Below are 7,958 nucleotides of genomic sequence, written 5' to 3'. Positions count from 1 at the left end.
GTGGTTTAAGTGTTGTACCACTTCTTGTGGTAATGGCTTTAGCTGTTTCATTCCGGGGGTTAGCATTTGTATCACTAGGTTGACTTCCCGGTTTTCTTTCACCTATTAACCTTGCTAGGTTACTTACTTCTTGTTCCAGATTTTGAATAGAAGCTTGTTGATTTCTAAATGCTTGAGCATTTTGTTCATTGGTTTGTTTTTGAGATGTGAAAAACTGCGTTTGAGTTTCAACTAGCTTCGTCATCATATCTTCTAAATTCGGCTTTTTATCATCGGTTTGTTGTGGTGGTTTGTTTTGAAAATTAGGTCTTTGCTGATTGTAATTATTATTGGATACTTGTTGATTGCTAGGACCTTGTTGGTTGTTGTATGGAATATTTCGGTTATAATTCTGGTTTTGATTATAAATCGGTCTTGGCGGTTGATAATTATTCTGATAATTATTCCCAGGCCTTTGGTTTATGTATGAAATATTCTCTCTTTGTTCCATTGTTAATTCAATACTGAGACAATCTTTTGTCAAATGTGGTCCTCCACACTGCTCACAACTAATTTGTATTGAGTGAATATCCTTAGTCATCTTTTCCATTCGTCTCTCGACAGCATCTATCTTTGCGGAAATGGAATCTAAGTCATGGCTAGAATCGGCTCTAGCTGCTTTAGATGATCTAACGATATCTTTTTCTTGGTGTCACTCATGTGAGTGGGAAGCAGTGTTTTCAATAATTTTGTAAGCATCAGTTTCGGTTTTCTTCATAATAAAACCACCAGCTTCTATATCTATGTCTTTCCTTGTAGTGATGTCGCATCCTTGGTAGAATATTTGTACTATTTGACAGGTGTCTAAACCATGTTGCGGACATCCTCTTAACAACTTTCCAAATCTTGTCCACGCCTCATGTAGAGTTTCATTTGGCTTCTGTGTAAACGTAACAATTTCTGCTTGAAGTCTTACGGCTTTAGATGCAGGAAAGAATTGTTTAAGAAATTTTTCAACTAAAACATCCCATGTATCAATCGCCCCTTCAGGTAACGATTCCAACCAATCTTTGGCTTCTCCCTTTAAAGTCCAGGGAAATAACATGAGATATATCTATTCATCCTCCACTTCTCGGATTTTAAATAGTGTGCAGATCCTATTAAAGGTACGTAAATGTTCATTTGGATCTTCCTTCGGCGCGCCACTAAATTGGCATTGATTAGTCACCATGTGTAGAATTTGTCCTTTGATTTCATAATCTGGCACATTAATGTCTGGATGAGTAATTGCGTGACTTTGGCCAGTGCGTTTAGCTCTCATTCGGTCTTCCATACTTAAAGGTTCCAGATTCTCCATAATTGAATTTGTTGAATCGGAATCACTAGAGGATTCTGATTTAATGGTTCGTTCCTCAACAATCTCTGTTTGAATGATTGGTGGTTCCGGAGGAAAATTTAATGGTTCAGGATCTACGAATCGTTCCTGAATATTCTCCGGATTCTCAATTGTGAGGTCGGGTTCAAAAAATGGATTATCGGAAATTTGAACTGGAGTACTTGGTCGACTGGATGACGATTCTAAAGAAAAATCAACGGCAGTAATATTTGCTAAATGTCTTGATCTAGTTACAGGTGGTGAACGTACAAAAGGTGGTGAACGTTTTGCTCGGTGCATTCACTGAATATCCTATTAATTTTTAAAAGGAAAGAAAAATTATAATAAGTTATCCAATCAATTGACTTTTCTGATTTTGCCCACGTTTCAAATAGCCAAAAGATGCAGGAGAGGGGCAGGATTCGTTTGGTCTCAATATAATTGAGGACTGTTTGGCTCCAATAACCCGGTCCACGTACAAATCCAACTATTACTACGAACCAGAAAATTTTGATGTCTATCAATTTAACCACTTAAAATAAATTTTCGTAATTTTAAGAAATTTAGATAAGAAGTAGAATAAAAATCTATGTCCTAAAACTAGAATAGCGAGAAATAAGAAAGAAAAAGAGTTCGTCGAAAAAGATCGAAAAAGAAAAATAAGAAAGAAAGATAAAAGGCGACGGAAAATTAAAAGAAACTTATAAAACTTAAAAACACTTGACTAACCTAACCTTATTACTACAACTAACTTAAAATTATAATCGCAAATTGAGATTACTAATTGGAATGATAATTGATACATAGGAAAAAATCGTCTAAAAATATTAAAGTTTACAGGAAAAACTATATCCCAAATGGAAATAACTTAAAAAGAAACTAAAACTTAAAAAGGCGTCGCAAAATTCTAAAGTACCTAAATCTTAGTCTAAAGAAAAACACTTAAGGAATTTTACGGCAAAGCCTAAAAATCTAGAAGTAAAAATAACTATGGCAAAAACTAAGTTTAAAACTAAATTTGAGCTAAAAATACAAATATTACGCTAAAACGATTAAAAAGGGACAAAATATAAAAATATACAAAAAGTTGTAAAAAATACAATTTTTATAAAAATATTATTTTTATATTATTTAGTTATTAAAACTATTAATTTTACAATTTAATTAAACTAATTAAACTAAATACATAAATTAATTAAAACTTAAATTAATTACTAAATTAATTAAATATTTAACCTAAATACAAATTAATTAATAATAATAATAATACTCCGTATTTAATGCAGATTAGGGTTCTGTCAGGCGCGTGTCAGGGTGTCTCCGCGAGTCGCGGTATTTCAAGCAGCAAACCCCGCGAGTCGCGGGGTTCCAAAATTCAACTCTGGTACAGTTTAAATTTTACGCGTTTTTTATTTTATTTTATATTTTCGGTTTTTATATTTTCTGTTTTTATCAAAATATTTATATAATAAAAAACTTATATTTTAAAAAACTTAAATAAAAATAGAACTACTTTATAATTTTAAAAATATATTAAAAATAGATTTATATATATTAATTTTTTTTTTATAAAAACAAAATACTTAAATAAAACTTATATAAAAATAAAGAAACTTTATAAAACTTAAATATTTAACAAAATCTTAAAAATACTTATATTTTTGTTTTTCTTTTTATATTTTTGAATATTTAAAATGTATTTTTATAAAAACGAATTTTAATAAAAGTAAACTAAAAATCTTTTTTGTTTTATATTAGCGTTGCGCTTCCGGCTTTTAAGCGATTCCCCGGCAGCGGTGCCAAAAATACTTGATAGTTTACGCGAGGTGTATATAAAATACTATTAATTTTAGCAGGAAATACTATTAAATACGATACAATTTTACACAAGATATTTATTTATTTAGAGAATGGATATACTTAAACCTTGCTACAACACTTATAGGCAGTGTACCTAATCGTACAGTAGTGTAGTTTTTAGTAAGTCCGGTTCGTTTCACAGGGAAAATCTTAAAACAAAGCTTAACGCTATATTAGTTTACTTTTATAAAAATACAAATATATATATATAAGTAATATTATTATTATAAAGGGGGGTTTTTACCGTTTAATGACCGGTTTGTCGATTTTAAAACTTTAGTCGCAGTTAAAACCAAATGCAAAATATTAAAAATAAATACAAGACTTAAATTAAAGCGTAAAGTAAATAACGATAATAAAAATACGATAATTAAAAGTGCAATTAAATACAATAATAATAAAAATGCGATAATTAGAAGTGCAATTAAATATAAAATAAAGGAAATTAAATATGAAATAAAAGAATTATGCTTATTTAAACTTCCGTAATCATGATGTTTGACGTGTTGATTTTAGTTTTATGCCCATGGGTTAATTGTCCTTTGTCCTGGATTATTTAATATGTCCGTCTGGTTTTTGTCCATAACAGTCCATCAGTCATAAATATAAAGTGCGAGTATCCTCGTCAAATTATCCTTATACCCGAAGTTAAATATTCCAACTAATTGGGGACTTAAACTGTAACAAGATTTTAATACTTTGTTTAATAATTACACCAGGATGTCGACTGAGTGTAACCCAAGGTTTTAATATTTTGTTATCAATTATACCAAGTGTCCTTGTACATAATTTCACCCCTGTTTTAATTATTCTAGTGGCTATTAATCCATTCCCGTGTCCGGTTAAATGAACGATTATTCGTACATATAAATACCCCGCCCATCGTGTCCGATCGAGTGTATATGGTAATTTTTAGGGACGCCCAATTGTAAATCTTTATATTAACATTAACAAACTATCATTTAGTTAAACAAATATAAAGCCCATTAATAGCCCATAGTCTAATTTCCACAAGTGTCGTTCTTTTGTCCAAACCCCAATTATGGTACAAAGCCCAATTACCCAATTTTAGTAATTAGCCCAACATCATGATTACTTCGTTTTAAATAAGCATAATAATAACTTAGCTACGAGACATTAAATTAAAAAGGTTGAACATAACTTACAATGATTAAAAATAGCGTAGCGTTACACGGACAGAATTTCGACTTACACCCTTACAATATTCGCTAACATACCCTTATTATTAGGATTAAAATTTAAAATTTAAAATTAAAATATAAATTATATATATATATTTTACGTATATAGATAGAGAGATGGATATATATGTTATGAAAAATGATCAGAATTTGGTTGGCTTAATAGGGAATTGAGTTCAGGGGTACTCCGCGACTCGCGGCATTTTTTGTCTTTAAACTCCGCGAGTCGCGGAGTTTGTAAATACAGCTCAGTCCATTTTGGAGTCTTTCTTGCCGACGGTTTTAAATATTAATATAATATATATATAATTTTTAAGAATTATTTATATATTATATTATATTTATGTGCATAGTTGACTTGTAATTTTTAGTCCGTTGCGTCGAGCGTTGAGAGTTGACTCTGGTCCCGATTCCGGATTTTCGAACGTCCTTGCGTACAATTTAATATCTTGTACTTTGCGTTTTGAATCTTGTACTCTTGTAATTTCGAGATGTTTCTTATCAATAATTGGAACCTCTTTGATTGTATTTTGTACTTTTGAGCTTTTTGGTCGTTTGCGTCTTCAATTCGTCGAATCTGTCTTTTGTCTTCACCTTTTATTATTTAAACGAATATCACTTTTAAATAGAACAATTGCAACTAAAAGCTTGTCTTTCTTGAGGAATAATGCTATGAAATATATGTTCGTTTTTAGCATTATCAGGTTGTCAGGCCCGATAGATCTATCAACAGGATTCGCGTTTACAATACCCATGTAAATAGTAGTTACCAAGCTACAGGGAAATATGCCAGTGGTACAAGTCAACGTAGAATGTATTTTAAATACTTGTGTCTATTTCGTAAACATTTATAAAAGCAGCGCATGTATTCTCAGCCCAAAAATATATATTGCAAAAGCAATTAAAAAGGGAGCAAATGAAACTCACCATACTGTATTTTGTAGTAAAAATACATATGACGTCATTTAACAAATATAGGGTTGACTTCGGATTCACGAACCTATATCATTTATATATATATTAACACGTATAATCGTAATCAAACAAGTTTATGTATTATTAGTGAATTAATTGTTATTTTAGTTATGTGTTTCATTAATAATTTAATTAATTACATTTATTAATATTTATTATAAAAGTATTAATATAGTTATATTATATGTAGTAAATATGGTCTTATATATAACTGATAGTTATTTGATAAAATAATATTGATAATAATAATAATAATAATAATAATAATAATAATAATAATAATAATAATAATAATAATAAAAATGATATTTTTAATAAAAATGATAGTTTTTAAATAAAAATGATACTAATAATAATAATAATGATAATAATAATAAATAAATAAATAAATATTTACCTTAAAGAAGTAGCCCTTTAAAGAATGCCCAAGCCCGGGTTTAAACCCGCGACGTCCCGCTAACCCGATAACATCCTTATCCGTTACTCCGTATCAATTTTTCTATTATCATTATTAAGATTTTAATATCTTAAATAAATTTTTCAGTTTTGACTTATCATCAATCATAGTAACATATTCTTATGATCATAACTTCGTATCATCATTATCGATCCTGCCATCATACCCGTAACATCATACATAACCATATTCGAATCATCATCATTTTCCTTCTTCCTTCATCATCAATCCAACATCATTAATCATCCTTATTATTATTTTCACAATCAAACATCACGTAAATCTTCATCCTAACATAATCATGATCGTTACCATGTTTATTATTATTATTATTATCCCATCATCATTAACTTAACCTAATCGTCATCATATTATGATTGTCATCTTCATCACCCTACTCGTTCATCATCATCTTAATAATAATAATACTATGTAATAATAACACATTCAAATGGAACTAGACTTGTTCCGGTCCAAAAGGAAATTAGCGGCCCATTTGGAAATCAAACATAGTAGTCCAATATCCAAATAAGTCTCAGCCCTACAACCAAGTAAGACTCAGCCCAACACTTAACTTATTCAAGTTAAGCCCAACATAATGTCCAGATAATATGGTCCAGAATATATATTTAAACCTGCCCAATTCTTATTTAGTTTTATTATTTGGCTCGTGAAAAAGAAAGCGGCTGAGATAAAAACAGGTTGTAGCAGTTGTAAACGATCAGGAATAGGAAACAGGTTGTACGGCTGCAACAGTTAATCATCGTTGTTTTAACAGGAACTGAAATAATAGAACAAACACAGCTGCACTTTACTCGTAGCAGCAGTGACATCACAACAGACAACGGTTAGTTTATGGTATTGATGATGATCGTGGTGGTTTGTGGTTCGATTAGAAATAGAAACAGAGATCAGAAGCTTACGGTAGGAGCTTGTTTCAAGCAACAGTAGCAGTAAAAGTTCGAAATATAACACGATTAAGATAATGGTTTTTGAAACATAAATAGATAGATGGTTTCATGGTGGTTACTTGAAGGTTTTGGGGTGATAGTTATGGTGTTCATGGGTGGTTGTTTCTGTTGTTATAGCAGGCTCGTGATGGTGGTGTTTTACGTTGTTGATTCATGAATAGAAACAGAAATAATTTCGTAGAATCTTCAAGCAATAAAAGGTTAACTATAGTGGTGAGGGAGAAGAAGGTGTTGATGGGTTTGAAGTGGGTTTGATGGTGGTTTACCGGTGGGTGATTGTTTTCAAGGTGATGATTAAAGTGATGGATGACGGTGAGGGTGGCAGATTGTGAAAAAGGTGGAGGAGGTGAGGTGGTTTATGATGGTGGTGGTCATGGGCTGTGGTTGGGGTGGTGATAAGGCCGAAGGTGGTAATGGGAAACACTTCATGGTGATAAGCCAACGGTTGTGTTAATTGTTTGAGAGGGATGATGAATTGGCTAAGTGTATCCTATATATCTATCTATGGCTATATATAACCTGTGAGTATATAAAATTAACAAGTCTAATAATTAAATATAACAATATAATTATAATAATATATTATAACATGGAACGGGTGAATTAAAAGTCATAAAAAGCATAGTGACGAATAGTAATCTTAAAAGTAGCAGCCATGAATTTTTGCATTCATCTGCCGACGGTTTTTCCACTCGGAGTACTATCGTGTAAACAGTTAATGTATAAAAGTGTTCCTAAAAATTCCAAATTTTTAAATTAAACATATTTAATTATTTCACTCATTACCTGTTTGAAACCCGATCAAAAAGATTCAAAAATTATTTATTTTATGTTCCAATTACTATGTACGGAGTACAAAAACTTAAACTAAAAGGGTTAAAAATATTATTATTGAGCCCATACTCTTTTTAATCTATATGCGGACCAACTTTTATTTAAACCCTCATAGATATATATAGGTCTATATTAAAATCAACGAAACGTCAATCGGGAGTTGCAGATGTTTACAATTTAGATTCGAAATCATTTTTATTCAATATACACTTTATATATATAAGAACATTTTTAAATAACAAATTTTACTGCGTAAATAAATATATTAATTAAATATTTTAAACAGTTAAATTTAATATATCAAT

This window comes from Rutidosis leptorrhynchoides, chromosome 1, assembly GCF_046630445.1.
Source record: "Rutidosis leptorrhynchoides isolate AG116_Rl617_1_P2 chromosome 1, CSIRO_AGI_Rlap_v1, whole genome shotgun sequence".
Lineage (NCBI taxonomy): Eukaryota > Viridiplantae > Streptophyta > Magnoliopsida > Asterales > Asteraceae > Rutidosis > Rutidosis leptorrhynchoides.
Note: the sequence above shows the minus strand (reverse complement) of the source record.